Here is a 23015-nt window from a genome sequence, read left to right as displayed (position 1 = left end):
TCATGGGAGACGAGCTTAGGCATTCCGTTAGAACCCACGCGCTGCCGACCGTTGGTGGAACCTCCCCACGCTCAGGATTCCGGAACCATTGTCAGTGCGTGGGGGAGCTCGAGAGACAACTCCACGCAGCTCTCTTCAGTCACAGGTGTTCCCTGTTCGGGGAAGTCTGGGAAATACCTTCACTGACCTTGGGGAGGCAGCCTCGGTCACTGGGATTGCCTGCAATCACCCCTAGCATTCCCTAGCACAGAGACATTAGGAAAACCCTCAGGGGAGACGAGCTTAGGCATTCCGTTAGAACCCACGCGCTGCCGACAGTTGGTGGAACCTCCCCACGCTCAGGATTCCGGAAACATTGTCAGTGCGTGGGGGAGCTCGAGAGACAACTCCACGCAGCTCTCTTCAGTCACAGGTGTTCCCTGTTCGGGGAAGTCCGGGAAATACCTTCCCTGACCTTGGGGAGGCAGCCTCGGTCACTGGGATTGCCTGCAATCACCCCTAGCATTCCCTGGCACAGAGACATTAGGAAAACCCTCAGGGGAGACGAGCTTAGGCATTCCGTTAGAACCCACGCGCTGCCGACCGTTGGTGGAACCTCCCCACGCTCAGGATTCCGGAACCATTGTCAGTGCGTGGGGGAGCTCGAGAGACAACTCCACGCAGCTCTCTTCAGTCACAGGTGTTCCCTGTTCGGGGAAGTCCGGGAAATACCTTCCCTGACCTTGGGGAGGCAGCCTCGGTCACTGGGATTGCCTGTAATCACCCCTAGCATTCCCTGGCACAGAGACATTAGGAAAACCCTCAGGGGAGACGAGCTTAGGCATTCCGTTAGAACCCACGCGCTGCCGACCGTTGGTGGAACCTCCCCACGCTCAGGATTCCGGAACCATTGTCAGTGCGTGGGGGAGCTCGAGAGACAACTCCACGCAGCTCTCTTCAGTCACAGGTGTTCCCTGTTCGGGGAAGTCCGGGAAATACCTTCCCTGACCTTGGGGAGGCAGCCTCTGTCACTGGGATATCCTGCAATCACCCCTAGCATTCCCTGGCACAGAGACATTAGGAAAACCCTCAGGGGAGACGAGCTTAGGCATTCCGTTAGAACCCACGCGCTGCCGAACGTTGGTGGAACCTCCCCACGCTCAGGATTCCGGAACCATTGTCAGTGCGTGGGGGAGCTCGAGAGACAACTCCACGCAGCTCTCTTCAGTCACAGGTTTTCCCTGTTCGGGGAAGTCCGGGAAATATCTTCCCTGAGCTTGGGGAGGCAGCCTCGGTCACTGGGATTTCCTGCAATCACCCCTAGCATTCCCTGGCACAGAGACATTAGGAAAACCCTCAGGGGAGACGAGCTTAGGCATTCCGTTAGAACCCACGCGCTGCCGACTTTTGGTGGAACCTCCCAACGCTCAATGTTTCCGCAACCATTGTCAGTGCGTGGGGGAGCTCGAGAGACAACTCCACGCAGCTCTCTTCAGTCACAGGTGTTCCCTGTTCGGGGAAGTCCGGGAAATACCTTCCCTGACCTTGGAGAGGCAGCCTCGGTCACTGGGATTGCCTGCAATCACCCCTAGCATTACTTGGCACAGAGACATTAGGAAAACCCTCAGGGGAGACGAGGTTAGGCATTCCGTTAGTACCCACGCGCTACCGACCGTTGGTGGAACCTCCCCACGCTCAGGATTCCAGAACCATTATCAGTGCGTGGGGGAGCTCGAGAGACAACTTCACGAAGCTCTCTTCAGTCACAGGTGTTCCATGTTCGGGGAAGTCCGGGAAATACCTTCCCTGACCTTGGGGAGGCAGCCTCGGTCACTGGGATTGCCTGCAATCACCCCTAGCATTCCCTGGCACAGAGACATTAGGAAAACCCTCAGGGGAGACGATCTTAGGCATTCCGTTAGAACCCACGCGCTGCCGACCGTTGGTGGAACCTCCCCACTCTCAGGATTCCGGAACCATTGTCAGTGCGTGGGGAAGCTCGAGAGAAATCTCCACGCAGCTCTCTTCAGTCACAGGTGTTCCCTGTTCGGGGAAGTCCGGGAAATACCTTCCCTGACCTTGGGGAGGCAGCCTCGGTCACTGGGATTGCCTGCAATCACCCCTAGCATTCCCTGGCACAGAGACATTAGGAAAACCCTCAGGGGAGACGAGCTTAGGCATTCCGTTAGAACCCACGCGCTGCCGACCGTTGGTGGAACCTCCCCACGCTCAGGATTCCGGAACCATTGTCAGTGCGTGGGGGAGCTCGAGAGACAACTCCACGCAGCTCTCTTCAGTCACAGGTGTTCCCTGTTCGGGGAAGTCTGGGAAATACCTTCCCTGACCTTGGGGAGGCAGCCTCGGTCACTGGGATTGCCTGCAATCACCCCTAGCATTCCCTGGCACAGAGACATTAGGAAAACCCTCAGGGGAGACGAGCTTAGGCATTCCATTAGAACCCACGCGCTGCCGACAGTTGGTGGAACCTCCCCACGCTCAGGATTCCGGAAACATTGTCAGTGCGTGGGGGAGCTCGAGAGACAACTCCACGCAGCTCTCTTCAGTCACAGGTGTTCCCTGTTCGGGGAAGTCCGGGAAATACCTTCCCTGACCTTGGGGAGGCAGCCTCGGTCACTGGGATTGCCTGCAATCACCCCTAGCATTCCCTGGCACAGAGACATTAGGAAAACCCTCAGGGGAGACGAGCTTAGGCATTCCGTTAGAACCCACGCGCTGCCGACCGTTGGTGGAACCTCCCCACGCTCAGGATTCCGGAACCATTGTCAGTGCGTGGGGGAGCTCGAGAGACAACTCCACGCAGCTCTCTTCAGTCACAGGTGTTCCCTGTTCGGGGAAGTCCGGGAAATACCTTCCCTGACCTTGGGGAGGCAGCCTCGGTCACTGGGATTGCCTGTAATCACCCCTAGCATTCCCTGGCACAGAGACATTAGGAAAACCCTCAGGGGAGACGAGCTTTGGCATTCCGTTAGAACCCACGCGCTGCCGACCGTTGGTGGAACCTCCCCACGCTCAGGATTCCGCAACCATTGTCAGTGCGTGGGGGAGCACGAGAGACAACTCCACGCAGCTCTCTTCAGTCACAGTTGTTGCCTGTTCGGGGAAGTCCGGAAAATACCTTCCCTGACCTTGGGGAGGCAGCCTCGGTCACTGGGATTGCCTGCAATCACCCCTAGCATTCCCTGGCACAGAGACATTAGTAAAACCCTCAGGGGAGACGAGCTTAGGCATTCCGTTAGAACCCACGCGCTGCCGACTTTTGGTGGAACCTCCCCACGCTCAGGATTCCGGAACCATTGTCAGTGCGTGGGGGAGCTCGAGAGACAACTCCACGCAGCTCTCTTCAGTCACAGGTGTTCCCTGTTCGGGGAAGTCCGGGAAATACCTTCCCTGACCTTGGGGAGGCAGCCTTGGACACTGGGATATCCTGCAGTCACCCCTAGCATTCCCTGGCACAGAGACATTAGGAAAACCCTCAGGGGAGGCGAGCTTAGGCATTCCGTTAGAAACCACGCCCTGCCGACCGTTGGTGGAACCTCCCCACGCTCAGGATTCCGCAACCATTTTCAGTGCGTGGGGGAGCACGAGAGACAACTCCACGCAGCTCTCTTCAGTCACAGTTGTTGCCTGTTCGGGGAAGTCCGGAAAATACCTTCCCTGATCTTGGGGAGGCAGCCAAGTTCACTGGGATTGCCTGCAATCACCTCTAGCATTCCCTGGCACAGAGACATTAGGAAAACCCTCAGGGGAGACGAGCTTAGGCATTCCGTTAGAACCCACGCGCTGCCGACTTTTGGTGGACCTCCCCACGCTCATGATTCCGGAACCATTGTCAGTGCGGGGGGAGCTCGAGAGACAACTCCACGCAGCTCTCTTCAGTCACAGGTGTTCCCTGTTCAGGGAAGTCCGGGAAATACCTTCCCTGACCTTGGGGAGGCAGCCTCGGTCACTGGGATTGCCTGCAATCACCCCTAGCATTCCCTGGCACAGAGACATTAGGAAAACCCTCAGGGGAGACGAGCTTAGGCATTCCGTTTGAACCCACGCGCTGCCGACCGTTGGTGGAACCTCCCCACGCTCAGGATTCCGCAACCACTGTCAGTGCGTGGGGGAGCTCGAGAGACAACTCCACGCAGCTCTCTTCAGTCACAGGTGTTCCCTGTTCGGGGAAGTCCGGGAAATACCTTCCCTGACTTTGGGGAGGCAGCCTCGGTCACTGGGATTGCCTGCAATCACCCCTAGCATTCCCTGGCACAGAGACATTAGGAAAACCCTCAGGGGAGACGAGCTTAGGCATTCCGTTAGAACCCACGCCCTGCCGACTTTTGGTGGAACCTCCCCACGCTCAGGATTCCGGAACCATTTTCAGTGCGTGGGGGAGCTCGAGAGACAACTCCACGCAGCTCTCTTCAGTCACAGGTGTTCCCTGTTCGGGGAAGTCCGGGAAATAATTTCCATGACCTTGGGGAGGCAGCCTTAGACACTGGGATATCCTGCAATCACCCCTAGCATTCCCTGGCACAGAGACATTAGGAAAACCCTCAGGGGAGACGAGATTAAGCATTCCGTTAGAACCCACGCGCTGCCGACTTTTGGTGGAACCTCCTCACGCTCAGGATTCCGGAACCATTGTCAGTGCGTGGGGGAGCTCGAGAGAAAACTCCACGCAGCTCTCTTCAGTCACAGGTGTTCCCTGTTCGGGGAAGTCCGGGAAATAACTTCCCTGACCTTGGGGAGGAAGCCTCAGTCACTGGGATATCCTGCAATCACCCCTAAAATTCCCTGTCACATAGACATTAGGAAAACCCTCAGGGGAGACGAGCTTAGGCATTCCGTTAGAACCCACGCGCTGCCGACCGTTGGTGGAACCTCCCCACGCTCAGGATTCCGGAACCATTGTCAGTGCGTGGGGGAGCTCGAGAGACAACTCCACGCAGCTCTCTTCAGTCACAGGTGTTCCCTGTTCGGGGAAGTCCGGGAAATACCTTCCCTGACCTTGGGGAGGCAGCCTCGGTCACTGGGATTGCCTGCAATCACCCCTAGCATTCCCTGGCACAGACACATTAGGAAAACCCTCAGGGGAGACGAGCTTAGGCATTCCGTTAGAACCCACGCGCTGCCGACCGTTGGTGGAACCTCCCCACGCTCAGGATTCCGGAACCATTGTCAGTGCGTGGGGGAGCTCGAGAGACAACTCCACGCAGCTCTCTTCAGTCACAGGTGTTCCCTGTTCGGGGAAGTCCGTGAAATACCTTCCCTGACCTTGGGGAAGCAGCCTCGGTCACTGGGATAACCTGCAATCACCCCTAGCATTCCCTGGCACAGAGACATTAGGAAAACCCTCAGGGGAGACGAGCTTTGGCATTCCGTTAGAACCCACGTGCTGCCGACCGTTGGTGGAACCTCCCCACGCTCAGGATTCCGCAACCATTGTCAGTGCGTGGGGGAGCTCGAGAGAAAACTCCACGCAGCTCTCTTCAGTCACAGGTGTTCCCTGTTCGGGGAAGTCTGGGAAATACATTCCCTGACCTTGGGGAGGCAGCCTCGGTCACTGGGATTGCCTGCAATCACCCCTAGCATTCCCTGGCACAGAGACATTAGGAAAACCCTCAGGGGAGACGAGCTTAGGCATTCCGTTAGAACCCACGCGCTGCCGACCGTTGGTGGAACCTCCCCACGCTCAGGATACCGCAACCATTGTCAGTGCGTGGGGGAGCTCGAGAGACAACTCCACGGAGCTCTCTTCAGTCACAGGTGTTCCCTGTTCCGGGAAGTCCGGGAAATAACTTCCCTGAACTTGGGGAGGCAGCCTCGGTCACAGGGATATCCTACAATCACCCCTAGCATTCCCTGGCACAGAGACATTAGGAAAACCCTCAGGGGAGTCGAGGTTAGGCATTCCGTTAGAACCCACGCGCTGCCGACTTTTGGTGGAACCTCCCCACGCTCAGGATTCCGGAAACATTGTCAGTGCGTGGGGGAGCTCGAGAGACAACTCCACGCAGCTCTCTTCAGTCACAGGTGTTCCCTGTTCGGGGAAGTCCGGGAAATACCTTCCCTGACCTTGGGGAGGCAGCCTCGGTCACTGGGATATCCTGCAATCACCCCTAGCATTCCCTGGCACAGAGACATTAGGAAAATCCTCAGGGGAGACGAGCTTAGGCATTCCGTTAGAACCCACGCGCTGCCGACCGTTGGTGGAACCTCCCCACGCTCAGGATTCCGCAACCATTGTCAGTGCGTGGGGGAGCTCGAGAGACAACTCCACGCAGCTCTCTTCAGTCACAGGTGTTCCCTGTTCGGGGAAGTCCGTGAAATACCTTCCCTGACCTTGTGGAGGCAGCCTCGGTCACTGGGATATCCTGCAATCACCCCTAGCATTCCCTGGCACAGAGACATTAGGAAAAACCTCAGGGGAGACGAGCTTAGGCATTCCGTTAGAACCCACGCGCTGCCGACCGTTGGTGGAACCTCCCCACGCTCAGGATTCCGCAACAATTGTCAGTGCGTGGGGGAGCTCGAGAGACAACTCCACGCAGCTCTCTTCAGTCACAGTTGTTCCCTGTTCGGGGAAGTCCGGGAAATACCTTCCCTGACCTTGGGGAGGCAGCCTCGGTCACTGGGATTGCCTGCAATCACCCCTAGCATTCCCTGGCACAGAGACATTAGGAAAACCCTCAGGGGAGAAGAGCTTAGGCATTCCGTTAGAACCCACGCGCTGCCGACCGTTGGTGGAACCTCCCCACGCTCAGGATTCCGGAATCATTGTCAGTGCGTGGGGGAGCTCGAGAGACAACTCCACGCAGCTCTCTTCAGTCACAGGTGTTCCCTGTTCGGGGAAGTTCGGGAAATAACTTCCCTGACTTTGGGGAGGCTGCCTCAGTCACTGGGATATCCTGCAATCACCCCTAGCATTCCCTGGCACAGAGACATTAGGAAAACACTCAGGGGAGACGAGCTTAGGCATTCCGTTAGAACCCACGCGCTGCCGACCGTTGGTGGAACTTCCCCACGCTCAGGATTCCGCAACCATTGTCAGTGCGTGGGGGAGCTCGAGAGACAACTCCACGCAGCTCTCTTCAGTCACAGGTTTTCCCTGTTCGGGGAAGTCCGGGAAATACCTTCCCTGACCTTGGGGAGGCAGCCTCGGTCACTGGGATTGCCTGCAATCACCCCTAGCACTCCCTGGCACAGAGACATTAGGAAAACCCTCAGGGGAGATGAGCTTATGCATTCCGTTAGAACCCACGCGCTGCCGACTTTTGGTGGAACCTCCCCACGCTCAGGATTCCGGAAACATTGTCAGTGCGTGGGGGAGCTCGAGAGACAACTCTACGCAGCTCTCTTCAGTCACAGGTGTTCCCTGTTCGGGGAAGTCCGGGAAATAAATTCCCTGACCTTGGGGAGGCAGCCTCGGTCACTGGGATATCCTGCAATCACCCCTAGCATTCCCTGGCACAGAGACATTAGGAAAACCCTCAGGGGAGACGAGCTTAGGCATTCCGTTAGAACCCACGCGCTGCCGACCGTTGGTGGAACCTCCCCACGCTCATGATTCCGCAACAATTGTCAGTGCGTGGGGGAGCTCGAGAGACAACTCCACACAGCTCTCTTCAGTCACAGGTGTTCCCTGTTCGGGGAAGTCCGGGAAATACCTTCCCTGACCTTGGGGAGGCAGCCTCAGTCACTGGGATATCCTGCAATCACCCCTACCATTCCCTGGCACAGAGATATTAGGAAAACCCTCAGGGGAGACGAGCTTAGGCATTCCGTTAGAACCCACGCGCTGCCGACCGTTGGTGGAACCTCCCCACGCTCAGGATTCCGCAAACATTGTCAGTGCGTGGGGGAGCTCGAGAGACAACTCCACGCAGCTCTCTTCAGTCACAGGTGTTCCCTGTTCGGGGAAGTCAAGGAAATAACTTCCCTGACCTTGGGGAGGCAGCCTCGGTCTCTGGGATATCCTGCAATCACCCCTAGCATTCCCTGGCACAGAGACATTAGGAAAACCCTCATGGGAGACGAGCTTAGGCATTCCGTTAGAACCCACGCGCTGCCGACCGTTGGTGGAACCTCCCCACGCTCAGGATTCCGGAACCATTGTCAGTGCGTGGGGGAGCTCGAGAGACAACTCCACGCAGCTCTCTTCAGTCACAGGTGTTCCCTGTTCGGGGAAGTCTGGGAAATACCTTCCCTGACCTTGGGGAGGCAGCCTCGGTCACTGGGATTGCCTGCAATCACCCCTAGCATTCCCTGGCACAGAGACATTAGGAAAACCCTCAGGGGAGACGAGCTTAGGCATTCCGTTAGAACCCACGCGCTGCCGACAGTTGGTGGAACCTCCCCACGCTCAGGATTCCGGAAACATTGTCAGTGCGTGGGGGAGCTCGAGAGACAACTCCACGCAGCTCTCTTCAGTCACAGGTGTTCCCTGTTCGGGGAAGTCCGGGAAATACCTTCCCTGACCTTGGGGAGGCAGCCTCGGTCACTGGGATTGCCTGCAATCACCCCTAGCATTCCCTGGCACAGAGACATTAGGAAAACCCTCAGGGGAGACGAGCTTAGGCATTCCGTTAGAACCCACGCGCTGCCGACCGTTGGTGGAACCTCCCCACGCTCAGGATTCCGGAACCATTGTCAGTGCGTGGGGGAGCTCGAGAGACAACTCCACGCAGCTCTCTTCAGTCACAGGTGTTCCCTGTTCGGGGAAGTCCGGGAAATACCTTCCCTGACCTTGGGGAGGCAGCCTCGGTCACTGGGATTGCCTGTAATCACCCCTAGCATTCCCTGGCACAGAGACATTAGGAAAACCCTCAGGGGAGACGAGCTTAGGCATTCCGTTAGAACCCACGCGCTGCCGACCGTTGGTGGAACCTCCCCACGCTCAGGATTCCGGAACCATTGTCAGTGCGTGGGGGAGCTCGAGAGACAACTCCACGCAGCTCTCTTCAGTCACAGGTGTTCCCTGTTCGGGGAAGTCCGGGAAATACCTTCCCTGACCTTGGGGAGGCAGCCTCTGTCACTGGGATATCCTGCAATCACCCCTAGCATTCCCTGGCACAGAGACATTAGGAAAACCCTCAGGGGAGACGAGCTTAGGCATTCCGTTAGAACCCACGCGCTGCCGAACGTTGGTGGAACCTCCCCACGCTCAGGATTCCGGAACCATTGTCAGTGCGTGGGGGAGCTCGAGAGACAACTCCACGCAGCTCTCTTCAGTCACAGGTTTTCCCTGTTCGGGGAAGTCCGGGAAATATCTTCCCTGAGCTTGGGGAGGCAGCCTCGGTCACTGGGATTTCCTGCAATCACCCCTAGCATTCCCTGGCACAGAGACATTAGGAAAACCCTCAGGGGAGACGAGCTTAGGCATTCCGTTAGAACCCACGCGCTGCCGACTTTTGGTGGAACCTCCCAACGCTCAATGTTTCCGCAACCATTGTCAGTGCGTGGGGGAGCTCGAGAGACAACTCCACGCAGCTCTCTTCAGTCACAGGTGTTCCCTGTTCGGGGAAGTCCGGGAAATACCTTCCCTGACCTTGGAGAGGCAGCCTCGGTCACTGGGATTGCCTGCAATCACCCCTAGCATTACTTGGCACAGAGACATTAGGAAAACCCTCAGGGGAGACGAGGTTAGGCATTCCGTTAGTACCCACGCGCTACCGACCGTTGGTGGAACCTCCCCACGCTCAGGATTCCAGAAACATTATCAGTGCGTGGGGGAGCTCGAGAGAAAACTTCACGAAGCTCTCTTCAGTCACAGGTGTTCCATGTTCGGGGAAGTCCGGGAAATACCTTCCCTGACCTTGGGGAGGCAGCCTCGGTCACTGGGATTGCCTGCAATCACCCCTAGCATTCCCTGGCACAGAGACATTAGGAAAACCCTCAGGGGAGACGATCTTAGGCATTCCGTTAGAACCCACGCGCTGCCGACCGTTGGTGGAACCTCCCCACTCTCAGGATTCCGCAACCATTGTCAGTGCGTGGGGAAGCTCGAGAGAAATCTCCACGCAGCTCTCTTCAGTCACAGGTGTTCCCTGTTCGGGGAAGTCTGGGAAATACCTTCCCTGACCTTGGGGAGGCAGCCTCGGTCACTGGGATTGCCTGCAATCACCCCTAGCATTCCCTGGCACAGAGACATTAGGAAAACCCTCAGGGGAGACGAGCTTAGGCATTCCGTTAGAACCCACGCGCTGCCGACCGTTGGTGGAACCTCCCCACGCTCAGGATTCCGGAACCATTGTCAGTGCGTGGGGGAGCTCGAGAGACAACTCCACGCAGCTCTCTTCAGTCACAGGTGTTCCCTGTTCGGGGAAGTCTGGGAAATACCTTCCCTGACCTTGGGGAGGCAGCCTCGGTCACTGGGATTGCCTGCAATCACCCCTAGCATTCCCTGGCACAGAGACATTAGGAAAACCCTCAGGGGAGACGAGCTTAGGCATTCCGTTAGAACCCACGCGCTGCCGACAGTTGGTGGAACCTCCCCACGCTCAGGATTCCGGAAACATTGTCAGTGCGTGGGGGAGCTCGAGAGACAACTCCACGCAGCTCTCTTCAGTCACAGGTGTTCCCTGTTCGGGGAAGTCCGGGAAATACCTTCCCTGACCTTGGGGAGGCAGCCTCGGTCACTGGGATTGCCTGCAATCACCCCTAGCATTCCCTGGCACAGAGACATTAGGAAAACCCTCAGGGGAGACGAGCTTAGGCATTCCGTTAGAACCCACGCGCTGCCGACCGTTGGTGGAACCTCCCCACGCTCAGGATTCCGGAACCATTGTCAGTGCGTGGGGGAGCTCGAGAGACAACTCCACGCAGCTCTCTTCAGTCACAGGTGTTCCCTGTTCGGGGAAGTCCGGGAAATACCTTCCCTGACCTTGGGGAGGCAGCCTCGGTCACTGGGATTGCCTGTAATCACCCCTAGCATTCCCTGGCACAGAGACATTAGGAAAACCCTCAGGGGAGACGAGCTTAGGCATTCCGTTAGAACCCACGCGCTGCCGACCGTTGGTGGAACCTCCCCACGCTCAGGATTCCGGAACCATTGTCAGTGCGTGGGGGAGCTCGAGAGACAACTCCACGCAGCTCTCTTCAGTCACAGGTGTTCCCTGTTCGGGGAAGTCCGGGAAATACCTTCCCTGACCTTGGGGAGGCAGCCTCTGTCACTGGGATATCCTGCAATCACCCCTAGCATTCCCTGGCACAGAGACATTAGGAAAACCCTCAGGGGAGACGAGCTTAGGCATTCCGTTAGAACCCACGCGCTGCCGACCGTTGGTGGAACCTCCCCACGCTCAGGATTCCGGAACCATTGTCAGTGCGTGGGGGAGCTCGAGAGACAACTCCACGCAGCTCTCTTCAGTCACAGGTGTTCCCTGTTCGGGGAAGTCCGGGAAATATCTTCCCTGAGCTTGGGGAGGCAGCCTCGGTCACTGGGATTTCCTGCAATCACCCCTAGCATTCCCTGGCACAGAGACATTAGGAAAACCCTCAGGGGAGACGAGCTTAGGCATTCCGTTAGAACCCACGCGCTGCCGACTTTTGGTGGAACCTCCCAACGCTCAATGTTTCCGCAAACATTGTCAGTGCGTGGGGGAGCTCGAGAGACAACTCCACGCAGCTCTCTTCAGTCACAGGTGTTCCCTGTTCGGGGAAGTCCGGGAAATACCTTCCCTGACCTTGGAGAGGCAGCCTCGGTCACTGGGATTGCCTGCAATCACCCCTAGCATTACTTGGCACAGAGACATTAGGAAAACCCTCAGGGGAGACGAGGTTAGGCATTCCGTTAGTACCCACGCGCTACCGACCGTTGGTGGAACCTCCCCACGCTCAGGATTCCAGAACCATTATCAGTGCGTGGGGGAGCTCGAGAGACAACTTCACGAAGCTCTCTTCAGTCACAGGTGTTCCATGTTCGGGGAAGTCCGGGAAATACCTTCCCTGACCTTGGGGAGGCAGCCTCGGTCACTGGGATTGCCTGCAATCACCCCTAGCATTCCCTGGCACAGAGACATTAGGAAAACCCTCAGGGGAGACGATCTTAGGCATTCCGTTAGAACCCACGCGCTGCCGACCGTTGGTGGAACCTCCCCACTCTCAGGATTCCGGAACCATTGTCAGTGCGTGGGGAAGCTCGAGAGAAATCTCCACGCAGCTGTCTTCAGTCACAGGTGTTCCCTGTTCGGGGAAGTCCGGGAAATACCTTCCCTGACCTTGGGGAGGCAGCCTCGGTCACTGGGATTGCCTGCAATCACCCCTAGCATTCCCTGGCACAGAGACATTAGGAAAACCCTCAGGGGAGACGAGCTTAGGCATTCCGTTAGAACCCACGCGCTGCCGACCGTTGGTGGAACCTCCCCACGCTCAGGATTCCGGAACCATTGTCAGTGCGTGGGGGAGCTCGAGAGACAACTCCACGCAGCTCTCTTCAGTCACAGGTGTTCCCTGTTCGGGGAAGTCTGGGAAATACCTTCCCTGACCTTGGGGAGGCAGCCTCGGTCACTGGGATTGCCTGCAATCACCCCTAGCATTCCCCGGCACAGAGACATTAGGAAAACCCTCAGGGGAGACGAGCTTAGGCATTCCGTTAGAACCCACGCGCTGCCGACTTTTGGTGGAACCTCCCCACGCTCAGGATTCCGGAAAAATTGTCAGTGCGTGGGGGAGCTCGAGAGACAACTCCACGCAGCTCTCTTCAGTCACAGTTGTTCCCTGTTCGGGGAAGTCCGGGAAATACCTTCCCTGAACTTGGGGAGGCAGCCTCGGTCACTGGGATATCCTGCAATCACCCCTAGCATTCCCTGGCACAGAGACATTAGGAAAACCCTCAGGGGAGACGAGCTTAGGCATTCCGTTAGAACCCACGCGCTGCCGACCGTTGGTGGAACCTCCCCACGCTCAGGATTCCGGAACCATTGTCAGTGCGTGGGGGAGCTCGAGAGACAACTCCACGCAGCTCTCTTCAGTCACAGGTGTTCCCTGTTCGGGGAAGTCCGGGAAATACCTTCCCTGACCTTGGGGAGGCAGCCTCTGTCACTGGGATATCCTGCAATCACCCCTAGCATTCCCTGGCACAGAGACATTAGGAAAACCCTCAGGGGAGACGAGCTTAGGCATTCCGTTAGAACCCACGCGCTGCCGACCGTTGGTGGAACCTCCCCACGCTCAGGATTCTGGAACCATTGTCAGTGCGTGGGGGAGCTCGAGAGACAACTCCACGCAGCTCTCTTCAGTCACAGGTGTTCCCTGTTCGGGGAAGTCCGGGAAATACCTTCCCTGACCTTGGGGAGGCAGCCTCGGTCACTGGGATTGCCTGTAATCACCCCTAGCATTCCCTGGCACAGAGACATTAGGAAAACCCTCAGGGGAGACGAGCTTAGGCATTCCGTTAGAACCCACGCGCTGCCGACCGTTGGTGGAACCTCCACACGCTCAGGATTCCGGAACCATTGTCAGTGCGTGGGGGAGCTCGAGAGACAACTCCACGCAGCTCTCTTCAGTCACAGGTGTTCCCTGTTCGGGGAAGTCCGGGAAATACCTTCCCTGACCTTGGGGAGGCAGCCTCTGTCACTGGGATATCCTGCAATCACCCCTAGCATTCCCTGGCACAGAGACATTAGGAAAACCCTCAGGGGAGACGAGCTTAGGCATTCCGTTAGAACCCACGCGCTGCCGACCGTTGGTGGAACCTCCCCACGCTCAGGATTCCGGAACCATTGTCAGTGCGTGGGGGAGCTCGAGAGACAACTCCACGCAGCTCTCTTCAGTCACAGGTGTTCCCTGTTCGGGGAAGTCCGGGAAATACCTTCCCTGACCTTGGGGAGGCAGCCTCGGTCACTGGGATTGCCTGTAATCACCCCTAGCATTCCCTGGCACAGAGACATTAGGAAAACCCTCAGGGGAGACGAGCTTAGGCATTCCGTTAGAACCCACGCGCTGCCGACCGTTGGTGGAACCTCCCCACGCTCAGGATTCCGGAACCATTGTCAGTGCGTGGGGGAGCTCGAGAGACAACTCCACGCAGCTCTCTTCAGTCACAGGTGTTCCCTGTTCGGGGAAGTCCGGGAAATACCTTCCCTGACCTTGGGGAGGCAGCCTCTGTCACTGGGATATCCTGCAATCACCCCTAGCATTCCCTGGCACAGAGACATTAGGAAAACCCTCAGGGGAGACGAGCTTAGGCATTCCGTTAGAACCCACGCGCTGCCGACCGTTGGTGGAACCTCCCCACGCTCAGGATTCCGGAACCATTGTCAGTGCGTGGGGGAGCTCGAGAGACAACTCCACGCAGCTCTCTTCAGTCACAGGTGTTCCCTGTTCGGGGAAGTCCGGGAAATACCTTCCCTGACCTTGGGGAGGCAGCCTCGGTCACTGGGATTGCCTGTAATCACCCCTAGCATTCCCTGGCACACAGACATTAGGAAAACCCTCAGGGGAGACGAGCTTAGGCATTCCGTTAGAACCCACGCGCTGCCGACCGTTGGTGGAACCTCCCCACGCTCAGGATTCCGGAACCATTGTCAGTGCGTGGGGGAGCCCGAGAGACAACTCCACGCAGCTCTCTTCAGTCACAGGTTTTCCCTGTTCGGGGAAGTCCGGGAAATATCTTCCCTGAGCTTGGGGAGGCAGCCTCGGTCACTGGGATTTCCTGCAATCACCCCTAGCATTCCCTGGCACAGAGACATTAGGAAAACCCTCAGGGGAGACGAGCTTAGGCATTCCGTTAGAACCCACGCGCTGCCGACTTTTGGTGGAACCTCCCAACGCTCAATGTTTCCGCAACCATTGTCAGTGCGTGGGGGAGCTCGAGAGACAACTCCACGCAGCTCTCTTCAGTCACAGGTGTTCCCTGTTCGGGGAAGTCCGGGAAATACCTTCCCTGACCTTGGAGAGGCAGCCTCGGTCACTGGGATTGCCTGCAATCACCCCTAGCATTACTTGGCACAGAGACATTAGGAAAACCCTCAGGGGAGACGAGGTTAGGCATTCCGTTAGTACCCACGCGCTACCGACCGTTGGTGGAACCTCCCCACGCTCAGGATTCCAGAACCATTATCAGTGCGTGGGGGAGCTCGAGAGACATCTTCACGAAGCTCTCTTCAGTCACAGGTGTTCCATGTTCGGGGAAGTCCGGGAAATACCTTCCTTGACCTTGGGGAGGCAGCCTCGGTCACTGGGATTGCCTGCAATCACCCCTAGCATTCCCTGGCACAGAGACATTAGGAAAACCCTCAGGGGAGACGATCTTAGGCATTCCGTTAGAACCCACGCGCTGCCGACCGTTGGTGGAACCTCCCCACTCTCAGGATTCCGGAACCATTGTCAGTGCGTGGGGAAGCTCGAGAGAAATCTCCACGCAGCTCTCTTCAATCACAGGTGTTCCCTGTTCGGGGAAGTCGGGGAAATACCTTCCCTGACCTTGGGGAGGCAGCCTCGGTCACTGGGATTGCCTGCAATCACCCCTAGCATTCCCTGTCACAGAGACATTAGGAAAACCCTCAGGGGAGACGAGCTTAGGCATTCCGTTAGAACCCACGCGCTGCCGACCGTTGGTGGAACCTCCCCACGCTCAGGATTCCGGAACCATTGTCAGTGCGTGGGGGAGCTCGAGAGACAACTCCACGCAGCTCTCTTCAGTCACAGGTGTTCCCTGTTCGGGGAAGTCTGGGAAATACCTTCCCTGACCTTGGGGAGGCAGCCTCGGTCACTGGGATTGCCTGCAATCACCCCTAGCATTCCCCGGCACAGAGACATTAGGAAAACCCTCAGGGGAGACGAGCTTAGGCATTCCGTTAGAACCCACGCGCTGCCGACTTTTGGTGGAACCTCCCCACGCTCAGGATTCCGGAACAATTGTCAGTGCGTGGGGGAGCTCGAGAGACAACTCCACGCAGCTCTCTTCAGTCACAGTTGTTCCCTGTTCGGCGAAGTCCGGGAAATACCTTCCCTGAACTTGGGGAGGCAGCCTCGGTCACTGGGATATCCTGCAATCACCCCTAGCATTCCCTGGCACAGAGACATTAGGAAAACCCTCAGGGGAGACGAGCTTAGGCATTCCGTTAGAACCCACGCGCTGCCGACCGTTGGTGGAACCTTCCCACGCTCAGGATTCCGGAACCATTGTCAGTGCGTGGGGGAGCTCGAGAGACAACTCCACGCAGCTCTCTTCAGTCACAGGTGTTCCCTGTTCGGGGAAGTCCGGGAAATACCTTCCCTGACCTTGGGGAGGCAGCCTCGGTCACTGGGATTGCCTGTAATCACCCCTAGCATTCCCTGGCACAGAGACATTAGGAAAACCCTCAGGGGAGACGAGCTTAGGCATTCCGTTAGAACCCACGCGCTGCCGACCGTTGGTGGAACCTCCCCACGCTCAGGATTCCGGAACCATTGTCAATGCGTGGGGGAGCTCGAGAGACAACTCCACGCAGCTCTCTTCAGTCACAGGTGTTCCCTGTTCGGGGAAGTCCGGGAAATACCTTCCCTGACCTTGGGGAGGCAGCCTCTGTCACTGGGATATCCTGCAATCACCCCTAGCATTCCCTGGCACAGAGACATTAGGAAAACCCTCAGGGGAGACGAGCTTAGGCATTCCGTTAGAACCCACGCGCTGCCGACCGTTGGTGGAACCTCCCCACGCTCAGGATTCCGGAACCATTGTCAGTGCGTGGGGGAGCTCGAGAGACAACTCCACGCAGCTCTCTTCAGTCACAGGTTTTCCCTGTTCGGGGAAGTCCGGGAAATATCTTCGCTGAGCTTGGGGAGGCAGCCTCGGTCACTGGGATTTCCTGCAATCACCCCTAGCATTCCCTGGCACAGAGACATTAGGAAAACCCTCAGGGGAGACGAGCTTAGGCATTCCGTTAGAACCCACGCGCTGCCGACTTTTGGTGGAACCTCCCAACGCTCAATGTTTCCACAACCATTGTCAGTGCGTGGGGGAGCTCGAGAGACAACTCCACGCAGCTCTCTTCAGTCACAGGTGTTCCCTGTTCGGGGAAGTCCGGGAAATACCTTCCCTGACCTTGGGGAGGCAGCCTCGGTCACTGGGATTGCCTGTAATCACCCCTAGCATTCCCTGGCACAGAGACATTAGGAAAACCCTCAGGGGAGACGAGCTTAGGCATTCCGTTAGAACCCACGCACTGCCGACCGTTGGTGGAACCTCCCCACGCTCAGGATTCCGGAACCATTGTCAGTGCGTGGGGGAGCTCGAGAGACAACTCCACGCAGCTCTCTTCAGTCACAGGTGTTCCCTGTTCGGGGAAGTCCGGGAAATACCTTCCCTGACCTTGGGGAGGCAGCCTCTGTCACTGGGATATCCTGCAATCACCCCTAGCATTCCCTGGCACAGAGACATTAGGAAAACCCTCAGGGGAGACGAGCTTAGGCATTCCGTTAGAACCCACGCGCTGCCGACCGTTGGTGGAACCTCCCCACGCTCAGGATTCCGGAACCATTGTCAGTGCGTGGGGGAGCTCGAGAGACAACTCCACGCAGCTCTCTTCAGTCACAGGTGTTCCCTGTTCGGGGAAGTCCAGGAAATACCTTCCCTGACCTTGGGGAGGCAGCCTCGGTCACTGGGATTGCCTGTAATCACCCCTAGCATTCCCTGGCACAGAGACATTAGGAAAACCCTCAGGGGAGACGAGCTTAGGCATTCCGTTAGAACCCACACGCTGCCGACCGTTGGTGGAACCTCCCCACGCTCAGGATTCCGGAACCATTGTCAGTGCGTGGGGGAGCTCGAGAGACAACTCCACGCAGCTCTCTTCAGTCACAGGTGTTCCCTGTTCGGGGAAGTCCGGGAAATACCTTCCCTGACCTTGGGGAGGCAGCCTCTGTCACTGGGATATCCTGCAATCACCCCTAGCATTCCCTGGCACAGAGACATTAGGAAAACCCTCAGGGGAGACGAGCTTAGGCATTCCGTTAGAACCCACGCGCTGCCGACCGTTGGTGGAACCTCCCCACGCTCAGGATTCCGGAACCATTGTCAGTGCGTGGGGGAGCTCGAGAGACAACTCCACGCAGCTCTCTTCAGTCACAGGTTTTCCCTGTTCGGGGAAGTCCGGGAAATATCTTCCCTGAGCTTGGGGAGGCAGCCTCGGTCACTGGGATTTCCTGCAATCACCCCTAGCATTCCCTGGCACAGAGACATTAGGAAAACCCTCAGGGGAGACGAGCTTAGGCATTCCGTTAGAACCCACGCGCTGCCGACTTTTGGTGGAACCTCCCAACGCTCAATGTTTCCGCAACCATTGTCAGTGCGTGGGGGAGCTCGAGAGACAACTCCACGCAGCTCTCTTCAGTCACAGGTGTTCCCTGTTCGGGGAAGTCCGGGAAATACCTTCCCTGACCTTGGAGAGGCAGCCTCGGTCACTGGGATTGCCTGCAATCACCCCTAGCATTACTTGGCACAGAGACATTAGGAAAACCCTCAGGGGAGACGAGGTTAGGCATTCCGTTAGTACCCACGCGCTACCGACCGTTGGTGGAACCTCCCCACGCTCAGGATTCCAGAACCATTATCAGTGCGTGGGGGAGCTCGAGAGACAACTTCACGAAGCTCTCTTCAGTCACAGGTGTTCCATGTTCGGGGAAGTCCGGGAAATACCTTCCCTGACCTTGGGGAGGCAGCCTCGGTCACTGGGATTGCCTGCAATCACCCCTAGCATTCCCTGGCACAGAGACATTAGGAAAACCCTCAGGGGAGACGATCTTAGGCATTCCGTTAGAACCCACGCGCTGCCGACCGTTGGTGGAACCTCCCCACTCTCAGGATTCCGGAACCATTGTCAGTGCGTGGGGAAGCTCGAGAGAAATCTCCACGCAGCTCTCTTCAGTCACAGGTGTTCCCTGTTCGGGGAAGTCCGGGAAATACCTTCCCTGACCTTGGGGAGGCAGCCTCGGTCACTGGGATTGCCTGCAATCACCCCTAGCATTCCCTGGCACAGAGACATTAGGAAAACCCTCAGGGGAGACGAGCTTAGGCATTCCGTTAGAACCCACGCGCTGCCGACCGTTGGTGGAACCTCCCCACGCTCAGGATTCCGGAACCATTGTCAGTGCGTGGGGGAGCTCGAGAGACAACTCCACGCAGCTCTCTTCAGTCACAGGTGTTCCCTGTTCGGGGAAGTCTGGGAAATACCTTCCCTGACCTTGGGGAGGCAGCCTCGGTCACTGGGATTGCCTGCAATCACCCCTAGCATTCCCCGGCTCAGAGACATTAGGAAAACCCTCAGGGGAGACGAGCTTAGGCATTCCGTTAGAACCCACGCGCTGCCGACTTTTGGTGGAACCTCCCCACGCTCAGGATTCCGGAACAATTGTCAGTGCGTGGGGGAGCTCGAGAGACAACTCCACGCAGCTCTCTTCAGTCACAGTTGTTCCCTGTTCGGGGAAGTCCGGGAAATACCTTCCCTGAACTTGGGGAGGCAGCCTCGGTCACTGGGATATCCTGCAATCACCCCTAGCATTCCCTGGCACAGAGACATTAGGAAAACCCTCAGGGGAGACGAGCTTAGGCATTCCGTTAGAACCCACGCGCTGCCGACCGTTGGTGGAACCTCCCCACGCTCAGGATTCCGGAACCATTGTCAGTGCGTGGGGGAGCTCGAGAGACAACTCCACGCAGCTCTCTTCAGTCACAGGTGTTCCCTGTTCGGGGAAGTCCGGGAAATACCTTCCCTGACCTTGGGGAGGCAGCCTCTGTCACTGGGATATCCTGCAATCACCCCTAGCATTCCCTGGCACAGAGACATTAGGAAAACCCTCAGGGGAGACGAGCTTAGGCATTCCGTTAGAACCCACGCGCTGCCGACCGTTGGTGGAACCTCCCCACGCTCAGGATTCCGGAACCATTGTCAGTGCGTGGGGGAGCTCGAGAGACAACTCCACGCAGCTCTCTTCAGTCACAGGTGTTCCCTGTTCGGGGAAGTCCGGGAAATACCTTCCCTGACCTTGTGGAGGCAGCCTCGGTCACTGGGATTGCCTGTAATCACCCCTAGCATTCCCTGGCACAGAGATATTAGGAAAACCCTCAGGGGAGACGAGCTTAGGCATTCCGTTAGAACCCACGCGCTGCCGACCGTTGGTGGAACCTCCCCACGCTCAGGATTCCGGAACCATTGTCAGTGCGTGGGGGAGCTCGAGAGACAACTCCACGCAGCTCTCTTCAGTCACAGGTGTTCCCTGTTCGGGGAAGTCCGGGAAATACCTTCCCTGACCTTGGGGAGGCAGCCTCTGTCACTGGGATATCCTGCAATCACCCCTAGCATTCCCTGGCACAGAGACATTAGGAAAACCCTCAGGGGAGACCAGCTTAGGCATTCCGTTAGAACCCACGCGCTGCCGACCGTTGGTGGAACCTCCCCACGCTCAGGATTCCGGAACCATTGTCAGTGCGTGGGGGAGCTCGAGAGACAACTCCACGCAGCTCTCTTCAGTCACAGGATTTCCCTGTTCGGGGAAGTCCGGGAAATATCTTCCCTGAGCTTGGGGAGGCAGCCTCGGTCACTGGGATTTCCTGCAATCACCCCTAGCATTCCCTGGCACAGAGACATTAGGAAAACCCTCAGGGGAGACGAGTTTAGGCATTCCGTTAGAACCCACGCGCTGCCGACTTTTGGTGGAACCTCCCAACGCTCAATGTTTCCGCAACCATTGTCAGTGCGTGGGGGAGCTCGAGAGACAACTCCACGCAGCTCTCTTCAGTCACAGGTGTTCCCTGTTTGGGGAAGTCCGGGAAATACCTTCCCTGACCTTGGAGAGGCAGCCTCGGTCACTGGGATTGCCTGCAATCACCCCTAGCATTACTTGGCACAGAGTCATTAGGAAAACCCTCAGGGGAGACGAGGTTAGGCATTCCGTTAGTACCCACGCGCTACCGACCGTTGGTGGAACCTCCCCACGCTCAGGATTCCAGAACCATTATCAGTGCGTGGGGGAGCTCGAGAGACAACTTCACGAAGCTCTCTTCAGTCACAGGTGTTCCATGTTCGGGGAAGTCCGGGAAATAACTTCCCTGACCTTGGGGAGGCAGCCTCGGTCACTGGGATTGCCTGCAATCACCCCTAGCATTCCCTGGCACAGAGACATTAGGAAAACCCTCAGGGGAGACGATCTTAGGCATTCCGTTAGAACCCACGCGCTGCCGACCGTTGGTGGAACCTCCCCACTCTCAGGATTCCGGAACCATTGTCAGTGCGTGGGGAAGCTCGAGAGAAATCTCCACGCAGCTCTCTTCAGTCACAGGTGTTCCCTGTTCGGGGAAGTCCGGGAAATACCTTCCCTGACCTTGGGGAGGCAGCCTCGGTCACTGGGATTGCCTGCAATCACCCCTAGCATTCCCTGGCACAGAGACATTAGGAAAACCCTCAGGGGAGACGAGCTAAGGCATTCCGTTAGAACCCACGCGCTGCCGACCGTTGGTGGAACTTCCCCACGCTCAGGATTCCGGAACCATTGTCAGTGCGTGGGGGAGCTCGAGAGACAACTCCACGCAGCTCTCTTCAGTCACAGGTGTTCCCTGTTCGGGGAAGTCCGGGAAATACCTTCCCTGACCTTGGGGAGGCAGCCTCGTTCACTGGGATATCCTGCAATCACCCCTAGCATTCCCTGGCACAGAGACATTAGGAAAACCCTCAGGGGAGACGAGCTAAGGCATTCCGTTAGAACCCACGCGCTGCCGACCGTTGGTGGAACCTCCCCACGCTCAGGATTCCGGAACCATTGTCAGTGCGTGGGGGAGCTCGAGAGACAACTCCACGCAGCTCTCTTCAGTCACAGGTGTTCCCTGTTCGGGGAAGTCCGGGAAATACCTTCCCTGACCTTGGGGAGGCAGCCTCGGTCACTGGGATATCCTGCAATCACCCCTAGCATTCCCTGGCACAGAAAAATTAGGAAAACCCTCAGGGGAGACGAGCTAAGGCATTCCGTTAGAACCCACGCGCTGCCGACCGTTGGTGGAACCTCCCCACGCTCAGGATTCCGCAACCATTGTCAGTGCGGGGGGAGCTCGAGAGACAACTCCACGCAGCTCTCTTCAGTCACAGGTGTTCCCTGTTCGGGGAAGTCCGGGAAATACCTTCCCTGACATTGGGGAGGCAGCCTCAGTCACTGGGATATCCTGCAATCAGCCCTAGCATTCCCTGGCACAGAGAAATTAGGAAAACCCTCAGGGGAGACGAGCTTAGGCATTCCGTTAGAACCCACGCGCTGCCGACCGTTGGTGGAACCTCCCCACGCTCAGGATTCCGCAACCATTGTCAGTGCGTGGGGGAGCTCGAGAGACAACTCCACGCAGCTCTCTTCAGTCACAGGTGTTCCCTGTTCGGGGAAGTCCGGGAAATACCTTCCCTGACCTTGGGGAGGCAGCCTCGGTCACTGGGATTGCCTGCAATCACCCCTAGCATTCCCTGGCACAGAGAAATTAGGCCAATCCTCAGGGGAGACGAGTTTAGGCATTCCGTTAGAACCCACGCGCTGCCGACCGTTGGTGGAACCTCCCCACGCTCAGGATTCCGCAACCATTGTCAGTGCGTGTGGGATCTCGAGAGACAACTCCACGCAGCTCTCTTCAGTCACAGGTGTTCCCTGTTTGGGGAAGTCCGGGAAATACCTTCCCTGACCTTGGGGAGGCAGCCTCGGTCACTGGGATTGCCTGCAATCACCCCTAGCATTCCCTGGCACAGAGACATTAGGAAAACCCTCAGGGGAGACCAGCTTAGGCATTCCGTTAGAAACCACGCGCTGCCGACCGTTGGTGGAACCTCCCCACGCTCAGGAATCCGGAACCATTGTCAGTGCGTGGGGGAGCTCGAGAGACAACTCCACGCAGCTCTCTTCAGTTACAGGTGTTCCCTGTTCGGGGAAGTCCGGGAAATACCTTCCCTGACCTTGGGGAGGCAGCCTCGGTCACTGGGATATCCTGGAATCACCCCTAGCATTCCCTGGCACAGAGACATTAGGAAAACCCTCAGGGGAGACGAGCTTAGGCATTCCGTTAGAACCCATGCGCTGCCGAC

The sequence above is a fragment of the Vicugna pacos genome, unplaced genomic scaffold, assembly GCF_048564905.1.
Source record: "Vicugna pacos unplaced genomic scaffold, VicPac4 SAC-SAT, whole genome shotgun sequence".
Classification (NCBI taxonomy): domain Eukaryota; kingdom Metazoa; phylum Chordata; class Mammalia; order Artiodactyla; family Camelidae; genus Vicugna; species Vicugna pacos.
The sequence above is the reverse complement of the archived record's forward strand: the minus strand, read 5'-3'. Positions refer to the sequence as shown.